This window comes from Sciurus carolinensis, chromosome 10 (assembly GCF_902686445.1).
Source record: "Sciurus carolinensis chromosome 10, mSciCar1.2, whole genome shotgun sequence".
In the NCBI taxonomy this organism is placed as follows: domain Eukaryota; kingdom Metazoa; phylum Chordata; class Mammalia; order Rodentia; family Sciuridae; genus Sciurus; species Sciurus carolinensis.
Window position 1 is genome coordinate 53,823,778 of NC_062222.1, and position 20,534 is coordinate 53,844,311.

At 39.1% G+C, this 20,534-nt stretch overlaps 1 protein-coding gene across 2 annotated transcripts in view; it reads left to right on the plus strand.

Annotated features, from left to right (window-relative positions):
- The window catches only part of Slc39a8 (solute carrier family 39 member 8), a 79,346-nt gene that overhangs the window by 1,324 nt on the left and 57,488 nt on the right, over nt 1-20,534 (plus strand). The window lies entirely within an intron of this gene.

The following is a 20,534-nucleotide window of genomic DNA, read 5'->3' on the forward strand; positions in this document are numbered from 1 at the left end:
GTGTCTGATGAGCTGAGAGATCAGAGGCTTGTGCTTTTAACATGTTATAGAAAAGTTTATGAAGTAGTTGAGGGCGGGAAGACACCTGAAGAAATCCTTCTTCTTCTCCTTCTCCTTAAGATCTCAATGGTGTACTTAAATCTTCCCAGAAAGCGGCTTTCTTAATTTTCCATAAAGTCAGCAGAAAAAATATGTCACATGCCACCCTCATTAACAGTTGCCGGGTGGCATTAACAGTTGGTGGGTAACCACTCCCATTTAAAAACGATGTAGTTCCGAGTCCTGTGTACATTACATGAAGTATTCAGAGCTGAAGAGTCTGTTGCACAGTTGAGGAAACTGAGGATGCCAAGAAACCAAGATCATAGTTGGTGGTTTAGTTTATGTCAGACTGGATTTGAAGGGGGTTTTTTCTTGTCGTGTTAGGATAAGTGATTCTAAAATTCATTCAAAATAAAAAACATATTTCTGTGTACATAAACATAATATTATGTAGTTATGTGATGAAATCTTGAGATTAAGGGCAGCCTCCAACGACCTAGAAGCAATTAAAATTCATTCATTGGCGGGGCTGTGTGTATAGCTGAGGGATAGAGCCCTTGCATAACATGTAGGAGACCCTGGGTTCTACGGGGAAAGGGGACAGATGCAGTTAAATCAATGCTTTGGGTTTTTTTATTTTATTTTTTTTTAGTAGCAGAGTGTAGTATTTTCCATTTTTTTTTGTCACTTAGGGCAATGATAGTTTGTTAGAAAAGTTTACATTTTTCAAGATGTTTGGGAAATTCTGCATACTATACTCCATTCTTGGAAATATAACATTTCCCAATGAATCAGACCTTATATTACAGTGAAACTTTTATCAGATAAATTCCTTGATAATAACATTATAGATAGGTTGGTATTCTTTTTGTTATTTTTTACACCAATTAAAATATATAATACTCAAAAAATAGAATTTTCTGATGCCAAGGGATTTCAGAGGCAGTCTGTCTTTGATCCAGAAGGATTTTGTGGTTGCTTATGCATGTTTTTAGTACCCTGTTTATTATTCCAGTTCTTGCATGTCATTATATTTGGTTTAATATCTGAGAAATGATGTGTTGGAAAGACTGAAATGCTCACATACTATGTGATATTTTAGAAAATAAAACAAATAAGGTCTGAAGTATTTTCTGAGTTCTTTTTCAAGTAGGGGAAACTGGACTCCAGCATTTCTAAGTAGGTGTAGTCATATGCTTGGAAAGAAACTTAGAGACTGGACTTGAAATTGCATATCTGTGGCCTACACACTGTTTCAACTTAAATGATATCCTTATCTTGCAGTGGCTGGAGGTGAATTTTAAGGGGGTCAAAGACCCCCAATCACTCTTGCCAAGATACTGGAAAATATGTCTCAATTATTTAGTGTACTAGTGATATGTTTCTCGTTGTATTAACAGGTAGGATGTTTTAGTAAATAAATTATATGTACATTAACACTGTATTTCTCATTCTCAAGTTTGCCTATTTAACTACTCTCATTATGACTTCTGTGGGCTCCAAAAGAGACAGGAAAAAGCCCATAATTAACTTGTACACAAAGGGAAGCCAAGGAAAATTCACCACTTAATCAGGCCTAAGGAACATCTATTTGAAGTTCTAAGAAGTCCTAATGAAAACAACAATTCAGTGTTTAAAGGAGGACAAATGAAATGTTAATCCTGAAGAATCCATTAATTTGCTGGTAACTGATGGAGTTTAGCCAGTGCATTTTCTTATGGACTCTAGCATGAAACCATCTAATTCAGAATAACACTTTAAGGCCTTTTAACATTTTTGTATTTCAAAGAATTCAGCTTTAGTTTCCTCACCTGCCATAGGGAACACTGTACTGTATTGTGAAAAATTTATTTTTTGACTTTAAAAAAGCCTGAGAAAATAGAATTGTTGCCATGGGCCAGAAATTTATTGCATCTTCTACAAGATCTATCTTCAAAAGACAGTGTTCTTCTGGATGAGGGTCGTGGCATTAGATTAACTTCTGTCAAGTAATAGACCACTGAATTCTGGAGATTTATTAAATAGTTTTCAAATTTTTCTGATTCTTTTTTTCCAGTATTCCTAACTACTATTAAGTTGTCACCTTGGGAAACCAAAGTGACTTCAGTTCAAACTGGAGCTAGTAGAACAATCCAGTTTATTATTTTGCTTCTTATGTTACTTAGGGCACAAAGAGGTATAAGAGGCAGCCCAAACAACAGAGAGAAAGGACTGAACCCTTTTTAGCCAAGTGTGTCTCTGGGGCCCCCATGACCACCAGCATAGGTCTGGGTTGTCTAGGGAAGTGTCTGGATGTCTAGGGAAGTGTCTGGAATACAGGGGGAAGACCCAGTGTCAGAATACCAAGAAGGATTGATGGGGAAGTGGGGATTTTTAGAATTGCCTAGGCGCTGCCTTTTATTGGTTCAGAGTTTTTTTTTTTTTTTTTTTTTTTTTTTTTGGACTAGGGAATTGAACCACCAGGGGGCTTAAAGTTCTTTTATCATTCTTTTTCTTCATTTCCTTTTCTTAAACACCTTATCTCCAAATTCCTTTGTGTGACACTGGCTAAATAGCCTGATGAAAGGAAAGATCCCCATTTCCCAATTATCACACTAAGCTGCTGGGAATGACTCCATTCAAATAATCTGGTGCCCAGGAGGGTAGGTGTGGATGCTGGAGCAGGTGGCAGGTTGCTGTGTGAGACAACCTTTGTGTCACACCTCCCTGCACCTCACACTTGTCTTCTGGGTCCTCTTTCTTCTTCTGCCATGTATTTTGCAGCTGCCCCCTGCAAGAATTCTTTTTTCTTTCACATTTTTATGATCACCCCATTGCCTGAACCCTACTTTTAATGTCTTTGAATTTATATTAACTCTTCCTCAAGGAATATAATATCCTTTCTTTCCAAAACCCTCTGTAAACTGTCTTTTCACTGGGGAGGTTCTTGATGCCGGCATTGAAAGTCCTCCACCTTTGGTGTCTGCCTACCTTTCCACGCCTGGCACTCACTCCACTCAACAATTCCCTCCTTTAAAACTTCCTGTACTTTTGCTCAGTCTCTTCTTAGCTCTTTTTCTTCCTTGGACCTTTCCTGCCTTCAACTAGAACATTCTTCTTTTCCTTGTATCAATTAATCAAAATCTATGCTTTAAAAAAGTTCAGTTAAACTTTGCCTTTCAACATTTTTGGAGCATCACAAACAGCACTGATTCACAGATTTCTCTGTTTTCTGAGTTCATGAAATGTTTTTATTACGCTAGTGTCAGTTAACTATTCACATGGTCAGTAAATGTTTTGACTGACTACTGCACTCTAATTTAGAATGATTGAAGTACAGATCTGATCATATCGCTCATCTTATTAAAACAATTCAGTCCTTTCAAGATAAACTTCAAACACTTTTTAATTTTTTTGCAGTGCTGGGGATGGAACCTATGGCCTCTGGGCTTCATGCATGCTAGGTCAGTGTTCTACTGCTGAACTCCACCCCAAACCCTAAACTTCAGTCATTTCAAGAAAAGCCCTTTTATAATCTGGTCCCTGTATATTTCTCAAGCCTTATCCTTTGCTACAGCTGCAATCTCTCTTTCTCTTTCTCTTTCTCTTTCTTTGGTACTAGGGATTAAACCCAAGGGAGTGTTACCATTGAGTTATATCCCCAACCCTTTTTATTTTTTATTTTGAGACAGGGTCTTGCTTAGTTGCTTAGGGCCTCCCTAAATTACTGAGACTGGCTCTGAACTTGTGATCCTCTGCCTCAGCCTCCCAAGTTGCTGGGATTACAGTTGTGTACCACTGTGTGCAGTCACAGCTGCAATCTTAGCAGGCTGCTTATAGTGCCTGGTTCTTCACTTATACATGCTTATGCTCTGGTATCAGTGCTTCTGAGAAGACTTTCTTGATCTGCTAAAGCATTTAGTAGGAATCTCTTTTATGTGATCCTGTATTAATTGATGCCTGTGCAGTCATAACACAATAAATATTGCAATTATATTATAATATGTGGATAAATTTTGTTACCTTTTTTTATTGCTTACATAGCTATACTTCCTCTCTCCCCTCCCTCCTCTCCCAGTGGATTATGAACAAATATGAAAGGAGTATCCTGACTCATCTCTTCAGGGGTTGGTGTAGTGACTGGTTCGTAAGATGTTCTCATTAGAAATTTTTTGATAAGTGAATGGAGATAGTTTAAGATGAGTCAAAAGTGTAAATGCATTCTACTGACATGTGCAACAAATTAGAACAAGTAAAACATTTAAAAAATAACTTGGGTTCTCACATGACTTTACAATAATTGGAGGAGATAAGACATATGCACATGTAACTATAATGTACTATAGAATTATACTTTTGATTGGATCAGACTTGTGTCTTGTGTTTTCAAAAAATTAATCTGACATGAGAGTGTGGAACGTAGGTAGTGCATTAAGATGGGAGCCAGGGAGGCAGTAGCAGTGGATTGCATGAGGCATAATGACCACTGCAGTTGGAAACAATCAGAAGGTAATGTAAAGCTTCTGCTTCCAGAGCCTTCTGGAGTAGTAGGCATGGATGAAGCACATACAAAAGGCAACAAAGATAAACACTGTCTACTGCAATCTTTTATTTGTTTTTATTTTTGTGGTGCTGAGACTGAACCCAGGGCAATGTTCGTGCCAACCAAGTGTTCTAACACAGCTATATCTTCAGTTTTTGGTCTATAATTAGCATTTACTGTTAGATCTATTCCTTCATTATCCCTCTTCATTGTAATGTCAGAAGGGAAGAGACAGTGATGACTCCTGGTTCAGATCAATGGGTGGTGAGGACAGTGGTATGAAGCAAACAGAGGTATGTGTGTGCATGTGTATGTGTGTGGTCACTACGTACAAGTTCTATGCATTGCTTATTGTCCTCTGTTGCACATTTTTTCTGGGGCCGGGGCAACGCCAGACATATGGAGGAAGGTTCCAGGCAGCACTGACTATGGATGGAGGAGATAAAGAACATCATTCTGTCTTTATTTATTTTTTCTTTTTTGGCCTTTATGTGCCAAAACACACTAGGAGAAAACCTGTTAGGAATGCCTTCCAACCTGCTTTTCCAAGTGAGAAACCAGGAGGGTGACACAGAGGCTGAGGTTGTGCTTGGTCTCTTGTCAAGTGTCCTCCAAGACAAAGGCCCTATTCTGCTATTATATCACTGTCACATAAGTTGATTGTGCACAGTGCGTTGATTGTGTTTCAAGGCTTTGGGAAAATGAGGGACACTCAAGAGTCATTTGACTGTGTGGTGTCTAGAACTTAGTTTATCTTGATGCCAGGTGTAATGGGATCTGTATAGGAAAGTGCTTTTCATTCTTTTCATGTCTAACACCTAAACTTCCATCTTTATTCTCTGTCCTGGGTGTCACATGGATCCTTTTGTATATAACATAAATAATTATAGTTAGGATTTATCAACATTTTACTATGTGACTTAACTCTTTTAACCAACTTATTTGTATTATTACATTTTATACTCACAATAGTCCTGTGATAAAGGTACCATGATTATGTTCATTTGCACATTTGGAGAATGTGGCACAGAGTGGTTATGTCAGGGATCCAGTATCACAAAGTAAGAGGTAGAACCTCAGGCAACCTTAAACGCTAGGTCCTGGGTATTGTTTTGGGTCATAGTCTAGAAGAGCATACTTCTTCTAGCCTGAGCAATTATTACCTCAGATTTTGAAGCAGGGACAGAAGTGGCCAACATCAGTTACTTGTCTGACTCCATTGCTTGGTCAGATTGTATCTATAAGGCTACAATGGTGACAACTGGTCCTGTCCTAGAGGCCCTTTCATAGGACCAGGATAAAAGATGGAAACTTGTGAAAAGTAAGTATTCATAGCCAAACTTCATTAGCTAAGTAAGCACCAAAGCAAACATAGGGCATATCACAAGGCCATGCATAATTGTCAAATGAACACCTGCTGACATGGATCACTACTTTAGAAGGGTAAAGGACTCTTTTGGGTTGAGAATGCCTTATGAAGAGTTACAACTCAATCAATTCTACTTATCTGGTTTCATTTTTAAAATGTATGTATTAATAGAACTGCTTATACCAATATGTCTGTACTGTTAATCACAAACTGGATTTCCCTGTGAGTTTATGTAAATTCTTTTTGTAGAGAATGAAATTTTCTTTTATACTTTCTCACGTTTGGAATTTTTTTTCTCAGAATATTTTGAGCAACAATAGTTCTTCTTTATGACTTGAAAAGTGTTCTGCCAGGGAATGTTTCTGGTTGAATACAGTGGAAATCTTCCTTTATCATGCCCATGATAATGGCACTACCCTGGAGAAAGTGGTTGTACATAGGTGCTGGGGAAATGAGCTCAAGCAAGGAGTGGCAGCAGGTGAGCCAGTACTTGGTAGCAATCAGTGGCTCCACCTACAGGTGAGGCTTTGCTGCAGGTGGGAGTTTGAGCCCTCTCACTATCAGGAGAGGTAAGTTTCTTTCCTTAACTATTGGCAGTGCTGGACATTCGAGCCCTGGACTTCACACAGTAGGCAAGTGCTGTACCATTGAGTGATATCTCCAGCCTGGTAAACTCCTTTCCTTAACAGGGATAGATCTTTATTTCTCTCTGGGGATGTTGGAAGGAGAAGCGATAGGTAGAAGACTTGTAGATGTTGGACTTTCCACGGCTTCTTCTGGATTTCTGGGAGATATTGAGGAGCAGGCACTTAGTTTCCCCATCACTAAAATCCATTACTTTTTAAAAAATATATTTTGATTGATTTATTATCTAAAATTTTAAATCTAATAACTCATGCTTCATTAAGTTGACTTGCATAAAATTCACAATAAACCTAAATATTATTTAATACTTTTTACACTTAATCCATATGCATAGATTTTAAATGACACATTTATTGAATTTCTCACCTCTCCTGAGAGGTATTGGAGCTGATAGGCACCTTTAGTTAATTCCACACTATTTTTTAACCTATGACTGCAGTTTTAGTATATCTTCTTTAAATTTAATGCATTTTGAAATCCTCTATGTTAGCAGTTTCTTTTGGGGGAGTAGGAGTTGGGGACAAAATTGAGAGCATAAATAGGAATGGAATATCCGTGTGGTGGTATACACTTGTAATCCCAGCTACTTGGGAGGCTAAGGCCAGAGGATTGTAAATTCAAGGACAGAATGGGTGACTTAGGGACACCCTGGCTTGGAATAAATAAAGAGGGCTAGAGATGTAGCTCAGTGGCATCAGAAATTGGCCTGGATTCAGTCCTCAGTTTCATCACCACCACCACCCCCAAAAGAAAAGAAAAGAAAAGAAGTGGAAAAGGAGGCCTGAGGTTGAGAAGGATCAACCTTCTTAGAGAGGGGTGGGGAGGAACAAGTCCCAGTGTGGCAGCTGGATGGTTGATGAGTTTGTGAATTACTTGTATGAAGTGTGGTATTTTCCTCAAAGGATGTGCACTCACCAAGTACAATCAGCTAATATTGGGATCATTTACAATGCAACATTTAACAAAATGTTACTAAACTCTGGACAATCTTAGAAACTATGTAGTTTTCAGAGGGTTTTCCCATTTCCAACTCCAGTTAACAGATTCCTGCTTGTAATTAAAACAAATTAATTTATTCTCACACTTTTTCTCTTGTCAGTTTCAGTAATGAAATAGGTTTGCTGAGTCTTGAGATTTATTTATAAAGAAGTGAAGCTATCATTGAATTACCTTTGTGATGTTGGGATTTGAGAGCATAGAAAAACTTCAGAATGGAGCCTTGTTTAATTCAGTTCCTATCTCCTCCAAAACTCCTCTTTTGTTTTTCTTGGCCTGAAGTTTAAGGAGAACAAAAACAAAAATATCTGAATCTAGATCAAAGGTATTTATTTACCTGAAAAGTGGCATTGTGCCTTTCAAATATTGAACACCCTGGCTTTTAATCTTTTTAAAAAAATTTTATTTAAAATTTTTAAATTACCGAACAGTTAGGGGGAAAAATTAAGCAAGCATTGATAAAGCTTTTAAAGCCTTAAAAGTTCTATGAATCTAGTTCAAAAATAATCCAGATTTGTCATTACTTTATTTGATGAGTTTCTTAGATGTCCAACTGTATTGAGAATACAGGATAATGGTTAACAGTTTGGCCTCTAGAATCAGACAGACCTGGGCTGAAATTTAATTGTCACTTATTAGTTTATTGAGTCACAGGCAAGCAAATTAATCTCTTTAATTCTTAGTTTTCACATCTGTGAATTGAAATGAATGGTCCTTACTCATAGGAAGATTGTTTGAAGGAAAAAAGAACAATAATAACATCCATGGAACATTTACTATGTTTTAGGCACTAATATATTTAGTGTGTTACATGAATTAACAATAAAAGTGTAAGTTTTTTTCCCTCAATACCTGTATTCATATAATAAATAAGAAAATAGACAATGCATGTAAAACACTTACCATCATGTCTGGTTTAAATTATGTGCTTTATATATGGTTATTATCATCATAATACTATGTTACTTGGTGTGATGTCCTTAGCAAAATTGTCTTTGATTGGAGAACTGAGCACCTTAGAGTCAGAAAAAAGTACAGCTATAAAAAACAGCAGGAATTAATGACAGGAAAAATTCAGTGACTTCGTTTCCTTGATGACTCTCACCTTGAGGAAGGCTTCTCTTTCATCAAATACTAGTAATACATTCCTGAAAATGTTACCCTAGGTGTGGACCCAAGCGAAATAATTTTAGTATTTGAATATGCATTGAAACATATTCCTTTTCTCCCAGAACTTCTGAGACTATATGTAGGAACTGACTGTTTTGTTATTTCTTTCCAAAATTCACATTATTACTAAAATGTGAGTGACTAAGATTCATATTATATTTCTAGAAGGATAGAATTGTGGTTTTAATTTAGATACACTTTAAAATCGATATAAATCTTGATATGGATTTTCCTAGCTAAAGAATCCAGGACCCTCCCTATTCAGCTGAACCTTGTTAACTGGGAAAACAGGTGGGAGAACTGGGAAAAGAAGACAGATGTGGCCTTCAAGGGCAGGGAAAGAGAAAATTAGGCCAAAGTTCAAATGGAGGGGCCAGCAAAATGAGTAGGTTTATTCTGAGTTGGGTAACAGTCCGTTTTATATTGGTATTGGTTATATGTGCTATAAAATACAAGACCTTTTTGTTGAGGGTTGCATGCTATTGATGGTATCTGGTAGTTGAGTTTGTATGTGGAATCATGATGCACTGCACTTTCTTTAGGAGTAGGGTCTCAGAACTTAGGTATGTTCTTTGGCTACTTCACCTACACATAGTAATATAAAGAGCTAACCACTGGCTCTGTTCCTAATGTTGGAATGATTGCCATTTATGTAAATGTCATGGGCAATGCCTTCACTGAAGCAGAGGAAGCTGGTCTTTTTCTTAAAGGAATAATAGCTAACATTTATGGAGAGGTTCTTATGTGCCAGGTATTGTGCTTAGTGCTTCCTTCTTTATATCCCACTACTTGTAGTCCCCTGGGGAAAAGACTCTTATTCCCAGGAGGAAACCCAGCCTCAGATAGGCTAGATAACTAAGTTAGATTACAGGTGGGAGAGCGAGGATTCCACCCCAGCGTGACTGACTTCAGAACCTGTGTCTTTCTGGGGTTGCTTCTCATGGGAAGAATACCATCCCCTGGAGAGGTTAGCTCACTTGCTCATTTGAAAGTGCCTGGAGGTTAAGGTGAATCTGATGTCAGTTTCTTGAAACTCCTGGGAACTGTACACTGATTTGAGGCAGGAAGGTGTTGTCTGCTGATGTTACTGTCTTTTTGAGTTAAAAAAAAAAAAGAAAAAAAATATTTTCTTTGCCCTTTTGAAGCTCTCCTTGCAATAATTATGGACAGCTAACTCTGAAACCCAGTATTAATTCATTTACAAGCTATTTTTTCAACCTTTCATATTTTCTGCTATGAACATTTACTACGCAAAACAATTTTATGAGAGTTACAACATATCGGCTTCCTGAGAAAATGAGGTACAAGTAAATTGTTTAGGTAAGGATCAGGCCAAGTACCCAGATTTGTTTGGGATATGGGACATTCCAACTTTGAATCCTTAGTTCTCCACCACCCCGCTGCCCCCACAATATTTCCTGGTCTTTGTGCCTAACTTTCTGCGTTTAAATGCCTATTTCCTTACCCCACGGTCACTCCTTGTATCATTGTGATTGGGCTTCTCCCACTACTTCCTGGAAATTATCCTATACAAGGTCACCCAGAACCTTCTTATTGTTAAACATAATAAGTGTTTCTCACGCCTTGCCTTACCTCTGTAAATTTTGAGGATGCCAACTAGGTTCAAGTATGAAGTATCCTTTTTTTGCTTGCAACTCTGCTTTTTGATTGCCTCTGTGGCTGCTGGCTTTCAGTTTAGATTTCCTTTGCTCTTTCTTTAATTATTTGTGTTCCTCAGGGTTCCATCTCAAGCCCACCTTCTTTTGACTTTATATGCCATTGCTACACCCTCAGTCACTCTTATGATTGAGGTTTTCTGTATGGCTGCTTTCTACATGGGGTGTCTTGTTCAGATTTCTCTTTTGGATTGAACCTTGGACATTCAGGGTGGATTGATGTCTGACTCTACCCACTTCCCCAACTCATCAAGTCTAAACTTGTCCCAGACAGAACTCAGCAACTCCATCTCTTTCTCCATGAAAACCTGGTAATGCTGTTTTGCCCACCTCAGAGATATGTATCACCATCTACACCATGGATTAGTCTGAGACAACTAGATGTTGTCCTCCTTCCCTCCCTTCCTCCCTCCCTTCATTTTCTCTCTACCTCCTCTTCCTCCTCCTCCATCTTCTTCTGCTTCTTCTCTTCCTCCTTTATCAAATGCACATCTTACTAGATTAACTTTTAAATATCTTTTATTTAATCCCTAAACTCTAATATTCTCTTTCATGTAATGAAGAAAATTTAACTACTTAGTGGGATTGTAGTGGAGATGAAATCAGATTATGTAACTAGCCATTTTCCCTAGTGCCTGGCATACTGTGAATGCTCAAATGTCCCCGCCACATGGCTGCTGCTGCCCTCTACATGCAGTGTTGCCTCCAGCTCTCTCTATCCACCACATTTCTGTCCAACTTGTATCATTAAGATGCAAAGCTGAGCATGCCTCCATTTTCACATGACTTCCCAGTACAGGACCTTGTGGCATCTGCCCTTATCCCATGTCTTCAACCTTATTTCTATTTCTTCTTCCTGCACATCTCATTTTAGATGTTGTTTTCTCTAGAAAAACTTGGAAAATCCCATTACCTGAGAGTAGTTAATTACATGGTCTTCTTCCCACTCATGGATCCTACGTAACTTGTAGCAGACCATGGTATAATTATTTTTTAAATGAATCCTTTAATAGCCTGTAAGACCTGTGAAGTGAGAGACTGTATTTGACCCTATCACCTCTGAATTCACCTAACTGCATACTGTCTAGCAGATAGTTGGAATTCAGGAAATATTTGCTGAATAACTGAATACTTATTTGCTTGATAAATAATTTTGATCTTTTAAACAATACTTTTATTACAAGACAACTTTCTAAATTAATCAAATTAACTTGTTTAAGTCAAGGGTAAACAAGAAATTCCTTTCTTCGATGCAAACAAATAAATTTTAAAAGTTGTAGAAAAGAAATAGTGGAAATTTTACCCATGTTTTGTCTGAGTAAAAGGAAATAATAAAGATATTGAAGTTTTTTTTTTTTTAACTCTTGATTTCTGAATTTTTCCAGATTTTGTTCTCCTCATTTAGACTTGATTTTCTCCATTACTATATATCTAGGTCAACTTGGAAGCACTGGTGTCAACATTAGCTTACATTACTACATTTGTAGTATCAGGGCCACACTGAACTGATTCTTGGAGACATTCATAGAATGAGCAGAAAACCTTGTGACTGTAAATTCAGCTCTTCAGAGGTTCTGGTAAATGACTCTCAGGTTATTGACTATATTTCCAAGAATTCTACTTAGACAGTAAGTGCTATTTTTAAATCTCTTTTTATGCACCCTCTTTGCTTAATCTATCACATTAGTGAGTTTTTATACATAGAGCATCTTTTGTGTCCAAAGCCTTGTTAGGATTTGAGAAAGACATAAGAAGGAAGAAGTACCTTCTCTCAATGTTTATGATCTTACTGAAGAATACCCATTTTGGAGATGAGGATATGTGGAAAGTGAACCCAAGGGTGCTTTACCACTAAGCTACATCCCCAACTTTTATTATTATTATTATTTTTATTTTGAGAAAGGCGTAAGGAGGATTCTGCCACATTCAGCATGGATGAGAGAAAGGGTTTCTGTCAGAGGATGGTGCTGGCTATCGATTAATCACTAAGAAACTTATTTAATCAAATAAACACAAGAGCCAATTATCTTTTCAAATGGAAGGGGGTGTTGACAGATTGGGCCATGCCAAGGTCAGACCTCTAACAAGATGAGAAGCCCACCTTCCCTTTATTTATAGTTGCACAGGTAAAGGGGGACCAGGAGGAGCTTACTCTGTGAGGAACAGGATGGGGTGGAGTTGGGGAAGCCATCTGCTGTAGCAGGTCATCCCAGAATTAGCATTTCCTCAAGGGTGAGCCTCCTCTGTACAGAGTCACCCACCCCAGACTATCTGAAACAGTCTCTTATGACTGCCAATTCCTGGGAGTCAGAACTATGTATCCCATGGCTCAGTCAAGCCTGATTCTGATAACCATGAATGACTTCACACAGGACAGGGGTCTCATTAAGTTGCTGAGGCTGGCCTCAAAACTGTGATCCCCCTGCCTCAGCCTCTTGAGTTGCTGGGATTATAGATGTGCACCACCATATTTGGTGAGATACCCATTTTTATGAACAGATAATCATAGAAGGAAGTTCCAAAAAATCAAAACAATAAATACTATAGGTGTAGAAGTCTGGAGAAGAAGGGTTGAGCACAGCAACCTTCAGCAGAGGGGGTGGGTTCCTAAAGGGTCCTCACAGGACAGACTGAAGTTGGATATTCGAGAGGAGGGGTATCAGTATTCTAGGCCATGAGGGTCACTGTCACACGGAAGTAGAATACATGGATTACAACAACTGTCTGGTTAGAATAGAGAGTTCACATATATTTGTAGAGGATGCTGAAGAGGGAGAGGAACATTAGAGACAGAAAACTGAGTTCCTTAAGTGTTAGGACTCAAGGCCTGTGGAAATATCTACTTTTCCAAGGTTGCTATGGTTTTTGGTATTTGTGTGTGTGTGTTGGGGGGGAGGAGATGAGTAGAAGAGGAGCAACCTGATGGTGATGCTTCAGTAGACCCAATCTCATGGAGTAGGATGAATAGGATGAGAGGGGCATTAGATAGGATTATATTAAAAGCTCCTAACTCCTCTGCTAAGTGGCATATAAGGCTTCGTCTGTGTCTTTTTTTTTTTTCTTTTGGCACTGGGACTTCCTATGCATCATTCTTATGTTCTAGGTTCTCAAATGTCTTGGTCCCAGGATCTCCTGTAGTCTTAAATTATGGAGGACATCAAAGAGCCTTCATATATGTAATTCATATCTATTAATATTTACCATTACAGAAATTACTGTTGAGAAAACTTGGAAATATTTATTGAATTTATTAAAAATAACAATGATGAATTCATTCCATGTTAAAAGAAAAATAACTGTATTTTCCATAACCATAAAAATAGAAAATGGCATTGTTTTATGTCTTGCAAATGTCTAGTATCTAGCTTAATAGCAGAGGATTGGATTCCCATATAAACTTCTGCATTTGATCTGTTATGACATATGTAGCCTCTGGAAACTCATAAAAGAGTGAGAGTGAAAAAGAAAAATGTAGACTTAGTATTATTATGAAAATAATTTTGACCTTGCATATGTTCTGACAGGGTTTCGGCAACCCTCAGGGGCCTCGGACCATGCTCTGAGAACCAAGGTGCTAAAGGTCTGTCGTGTGATGGGGCATGGGATGAACAAGGCCGGTCCTTGTGTGCAGAGTGAGATGGATTTGAAGGATGAGCTCGTTCCTCATGGCTTCTCCAAGCTCTGAGTTGGAGAAGAAGCATGGCTTATACTCTTTATTCCTAGAGGGACCGAATGGGAAGCCCTTGGTTAGCAGCAAGAGGAAAGGGCCTTTTGGTCTTGTCAGCAGAGGGGAGAAAGCCTGGGTGGCCCTCTCACAGATGACAAGAAGTAGGGTGACCCCTGCCACTGGGGCAGGTCAGCGTCCAGAGGCACAAATCTGGATCCAGTTTCTGTTCTGACACCACACCAGGCATTTAGGGGTGAGGAGGACTTGAGAAACTGAATGTAGCGTGGGTTGGAGGACTTGTCATTTGCTACGGTAAAGTCAGAAAACTTTGTGAATTGTTTTTATGTAGTATATTGTAGCTTTTACTATTTCTTTTTTCGCTTTATTTTTAGTAAAATCTTAAAATTTTAGCTCATCTTATGTGTGTGAAAACCTAGAAAAAGAGATTAGAGAACTCCCATTGATTTAACTTTCTTTTTCTCAATGAAACAGGAAATGTAAGCCCACTGTTTAAAACTTTGGCAGATACAGAGAAGCAGAAAGGAAAAAATAAAAACCACACACAGTTTCACCCCCCAGAAATAAGCATTGTTAACATTTTGGAGCACATACCTGCAGATTCTATTTAACCATATTTATAGCTCTAGTGTTATACTGTATATTTATTTCATAATACTATTTTTTCCATTAACAATGTGTTATGAGACAAGGAATCTTTCTCTTTGACTTAATATATTCAGGAATAGTGCTTTTCATCTGCTCTTCAGGAATTTTTAAGAATGAGAGTGTGTGAGCGTATGTGAGTAGGGTTGCAAGTCTATATGTGTGTGTGTGAATTTATGTGAATGTGTGTGAGTGTATAAGGGTGTGTGTGTATGGATGTGTGTATGTGAGTATATGTAGGTGAGTGTGTGAGTCTATGTGAGTGTGTATGCATGCATATGTGTGTATGTGATTGTGACACATACACATCACTTGGGACACTGAGGTAGGAGGATCACATGTTCAAACCAGCCTGAGCAAATTAGCAAGACACTGTCTCAAAATAAAAAGTGCTGGGGATGTACCTCAGTAGTGGAGCACTACCTAATATGCCTGAGGTCCAGTGTTCAATTGCTAGTATGTCAAAAAAGAAGAAAAAAGAATAGATCTTAAGGGAATGAGTCCAATGCTTTTGCCCTTTCCATCATGTGAGGATATAGCAGCAAGGTGCTTGACTTTAGACTTACCTGTCTCTGGATACAGGAAGACAATTTATTTTGTTAATAAATTACCCAGACTAAGGTGTTTTGTTATAGCAGCACAAAATGACAGAAGCATCTGGGAACACCTCCATTTCCCCCTCTATGGGAAGGACACTTTTGCTGGTTCTAGGATTCTTGGCTTCCACTTTTTGTCCTTTGTCACTTTGAATACATCAATGACTTTTACATTCCAGGGTTTCTACCTGATGAATGCTTGCTCTCTCTCAACCCCATAGACATTAATATTGTGCTCTACAGCATCTTAGGGAACAGAGCATTTTGTTACAATATCGCAATATGAGTGAAGTGCTACCATCCCTTTGACATCAATCATTCTGAGTTGGAAGAAAAAGGAATTGAATACCTTGAATGTAGATATAATGAGGTCTTTAAAAGTTGAAAGTTATTATAACTGGGCCTGGTGGTACATGATTATAAACCCAGGAATTTGGGAGGCTGAGGCAGGAGGATCCCAAGTTCCAGGCCAACCTCAGCAGCTTAGTGAGGCCCTAAGCAACTTAGTGAGTCCCTGTTTCAAAATAAAAATAAATAAATAAATAAAAAGGGTTGGGGATGTAGCTCAATGGTTAAGCACCCCTGAGTTCAATCTCTGGTACTAAAAATTAAAAAAAAGTTCTTGCTGGTTTTCACACTCAAAGTGAAAAGACCATTGAAGTATCCTGCAAATTTTAGTTTCTCAACAAGTAAATATCAATTTCCATAACCCATAGAAGCAAAAAGCTTCCAGAGTCCTTTCTTATTATGAGAGTTGAAAAGGTCCTGGTATCCAAAAAGTGAGATGACCACTGGCAGTTATGTTCAGAAATGACTCAACCTTACTCTGACAAGGAACCATTGTAGTGAATTTCAAACACAGCTATATAAGCCTGTGGCTGCAGCCGTGTCCTTGTCTATAAGTATAGAAGCTCTTGGTGATGAACTGTCAGACTCCTAGATGCTTAGTTGGTTTGGTGGTTGGTGCTTGGCGATTGTAGTCTTTTGATATCATTTTATTTGAATTGTTTGTTTTTTTTTTTGATTTGTTACTGTTATTATTTTAGTTAGCATCTTTAGTCGATCCTCCTACTTAGGATGCATAGTCAGCATAGTTAGAGTAGTGTAGTTCTGCAGGCGCCCAGCTCCTGCCAGCAGACAACCTTCACAGACCATTATCATGTTCTGAGGGAAATTGGGCAAGGGGGTGAAACTAACCTGCCTTCTCCTCACTGGGACAGAGGTGGCAGTCCTGCTAAAGGTAGAGGAGAACTTCTCTATCCTATTTGAACTGGATATGCTGATGGCCATGGAACACCAAAATGTGATTCAGCTCTTTCAGGTCATTGAGACCATTGAAAATATTTACGTCATCATGGAGCATGCAGGTGGAGGACAGCTATGGCTTCACGTCCAGGAGGCTGGTGGTATGCAGGAGGAGGAGACCCAGAGACTGTTGAGGCAGTTTTCATGTGCTGTTTGCAGTTGCAATGAGGAAGACACTGGGCACCAGACCTGAAAGTGTAGAACATCCTCGTGGATGCCAGAGGCAACATCAAACTCTTTGACTTTGCCCTGAGCACCAGGTTCTTCGCTGGGCAGAGCTGAACAAGTTCTGGGGCAGACTCCTGTACCTTGCCCCCGAAGTCATCCAGAGGCAACAATATGAGGGCCTCCTGATGGATGTCTGGGACATGAGTGTCATTCTGTATTTTATGGTCACAGAAAGGTCCCCATTTAAGGGGACCACCACTAAGCAACTGAAGGAACAGATGGTGCAGGCATGGTTTGACATTCCCCCTGCATGCTTCTGCTGAAGTAGGAAGCCCCATCAATCAAATAATAGTGACTGTGTACCCCAGGCAGAGCCAACAATAGAGAAAATCATGGGGCACCCATGCCTGAGCCAGGGTAAGAAAGGTCTTTGCTTTCTGCACATAAGGACCTCTACGCCCAGCATAGTTTCCCAGTATGACCTGGGAGTATGGGAGTTCTCCATACTCATTCCTGGAGGATCAGTGGGGACACATCAGAGAGCAGCAAGTGCTCCCCAGGTCCAGATCAGAAGAAAACTCCCCACCACAGGGCAACCCTATGGTGGGCCCACAGCCCATACCCATGACAAAAGCAAGGGCTGGAGGGGGTGACTAGGAGGATCACCTGCATTCAACAACTGTGTTGTTGTTGCATGCCATGCTTCAGTGTGGCTCCAAAGAAAGGAGAGCAAAAATGTACAAGATTCAGAAACAAGTGACTCCAGTGAAAATGGAGAGCCGAGAGAGACCACACTGATGGGCAGCCAGAGGACTGAGCCCTGTGCATCCTGACCTCATAGGGTGGTCATCAGTCAGGTGTGAACTCAAACAACTGCAGGAGTGAGGTGTGCAAACTGACTCACACTTCACACAGATTCTAAGGAGCCCATCTGGATCCACCAGGAGTCTCTCTGCCCCCACCTGGGAGAGACATCAGAAATTTTTCCCCGGGACACTTCATCCTGCCTTGTCTTCTCTCTCTGTTCTCCCATGTTTCTGGGGTAGCAGAGATGGTTCTAAGTTAGGGGGAAAAAAAAGAAAAAAGAAAAACTGAGGGAGGAATGGTAGAATTAATGTCAGGAAAACAGAGTTGGGATCACTTGATTAGCTATCTCTTAAACCTAGGGATTATCTTTCTAGACTGTTCTTTGTTCAAATCTTGGGAAAACCGGTCTTTTATCTTGATAAAATACTAATGCATAAACTTTGAATAGTCATTTAAGAGGGTAAAACTTCAAGAGAGTGCTGATAGTGGTTCAGCTTATACACAGATTGAGCAATACTGAGGAGGAATGAGACTCAAGTTTCTTGTAACTGAGGTAATACTGTTCCAAGATTGCAGCAATACCAAATCTGGAAGTGATTTCCTCAGTCACTCCAGCTTTGAATGTTCTTACCTTGAGTGTGGAGCTTTTAAATCACCAACTCCATGATATTTGTTCAGTGACCCCTGAAGGCATAAATTAATGGAACTGTTCACTTGTTTCCAGGGTAGAAATATCCTCCTGATTATTAAATTCAAACTCCATTTTAAATTTACATATTAAGTTGTTCTCTTGGTATATTGGCTAGTTGCCTTAATGAAACATTTTTAAGTATATGTTATTTTCTGATTTTTATTTCTTTTACTTTTTCATAATTTTATTTACATTACTACTGTGATTTTTTTTTTTTTTTTTGCATTTGGTTCTAAAGAATACTATGAAACCAAATAAGGAACTCATTCATTTATTCATTCATTCAATAAACATGGGTTTATTTAGCACTTCCGTGTGGCAGGCACATAGTATTAGTCTTATTAGCATTAGTAATATTAAGGTAATAGGAGCTCAAGGATTCTAGAGGCTTCTGTCTCATTAAATAATCATCTTGGATCTTCACCTTTTCCTCTAAATGCATTCTTGACAACCTGTGGCCAGTTGTACTGGTTTCATAGTCATGTGGTTACGTAATGGTAGCCCAGGAGAATGAATCAACAAGCCGGCTTCTCTGCTGGAGCTGCAAAAATAGTGTACTGAGTTTAAAATAGTAATAGGGAAACAAAGCATTCAAGGTGGCAAGAACCCAGAGGTGCTAGGTATGGTGATCCTGCTGTAGGAGCACTTACCAGCAATCGCATGCCTGTGTTGGCTGCTGGGCCATCTGTTGCTTGAGGCTTTTGGCCCCGACCAGTTTTCCTGTTTGAATGATAGCCAGGTGGGCTTACTGGCAGGCAAGTTATCATGACCATCTTTTGTTTCTTTCATGGTGAGAAAACCTGGTTGATGTTTGAAATTGTAGGATTGTTGTTGAGGTTTCTCTCTGGGTAGAATTCTAAATAGTAGAAAGGCAATTTAACTTTATGTCTCAGGTCACTAATAGGGGCAATGAAATACACTCCATGACACTATCAAAATGATTTCCCCTTTGAGTTATTCTCAGAGTTGAAGCAAGACATAGCAGCAGAGTACTGACTGAGAAGTCAGAAGAATGAGAAAACCTGTTTGAATTTTGTCATTAACATTTATAAAGTTGGACAGTTTTGTTTTTTGAATACATGATTTCTTCATCTAGAAATCTATTAGTAGTTCATATGGGGGTTGAAAGAATTCAGATATGTTAAGCATATATTATAGTTCCTGTTACTGTAGCCCTTACAGAACTCCTGTGATAGCTGTTGTTTAGAAAATACATGTCAATTAACAGCATACTCTTTTGCATTACTGATTGTTATTTATGTGAATCATGTCTTATCTCCCCAACTCTCAGAAGCACCAAAATAACACTGCAGACTGTGTTCATGTCTCTTCTCCTCCAGGAAGTTTTCCCTGACCTCTTTCCCTGACCTTCTATCTCACAATACCTCTTTCATATCTTCATTATATTTACACATTTTGCATGTGTCTGTTTTCTCTGATGAATGGTGAGCTTATTGAAGATGTTCTGGGAACCATGTCTTACTCTTGGTCCCTACTCAACTCCTGGCCCAGAGAAGGTGAGATCAACCTGTTTGTTAATGAGTAAATGAATGAGCACGACTGTGCACATGGTGAATTCCATAAGGCAGTTGCAGTGCTTGCTGACAAAGAAATTAGGCAAGGTTCTTTCAGACTTGGATTCTGTGTTAGGTTTTTTGCTGCTGTGACTAAAAGGATCTGACCAGTACAATTTGTAGAGGAGGAAAGGTTTATTTGAGGGCTTACGGTTTCAGAGGTCTTAGTCGAGAGAGAGAGAGAGGGGGGGGGGGAGGAGAGAGGAGAGAGGAGAGAGGAGAGAGGAGAAAGAAGAGAGAGAAGAGAGAGAAGAAGAGAGAGAGAAGAAGATACAAAATAATACCCCAAAGGCACACCCCAATTCCAATCTCCTCCAGCCACACCCAACCACTTCAATAAATCCCATGAGGGATTAATTCACTGATTGGGTTAAGACTCTTACAACCTAGTCATTTCTCCTCTGAACCTTCCTGCATTGTCTCACATGTGAGCTTTTGGGAGACACCTCACATCCAAACCATAACAGGTCCTAACTCTACTTTTGTCTCTGACTCCCTTTGGGGATTTATAATAGAATTTGAAGTTCATGTGTCTCAGTCACTTTACCACTTAGGAAAATTACCTGGACTTGATATTTCATTTTTTGATGAGTTTAAATGCATCTCGGATTACTCTCCCTCCCTCCCTTTAGCCACTCAGAGA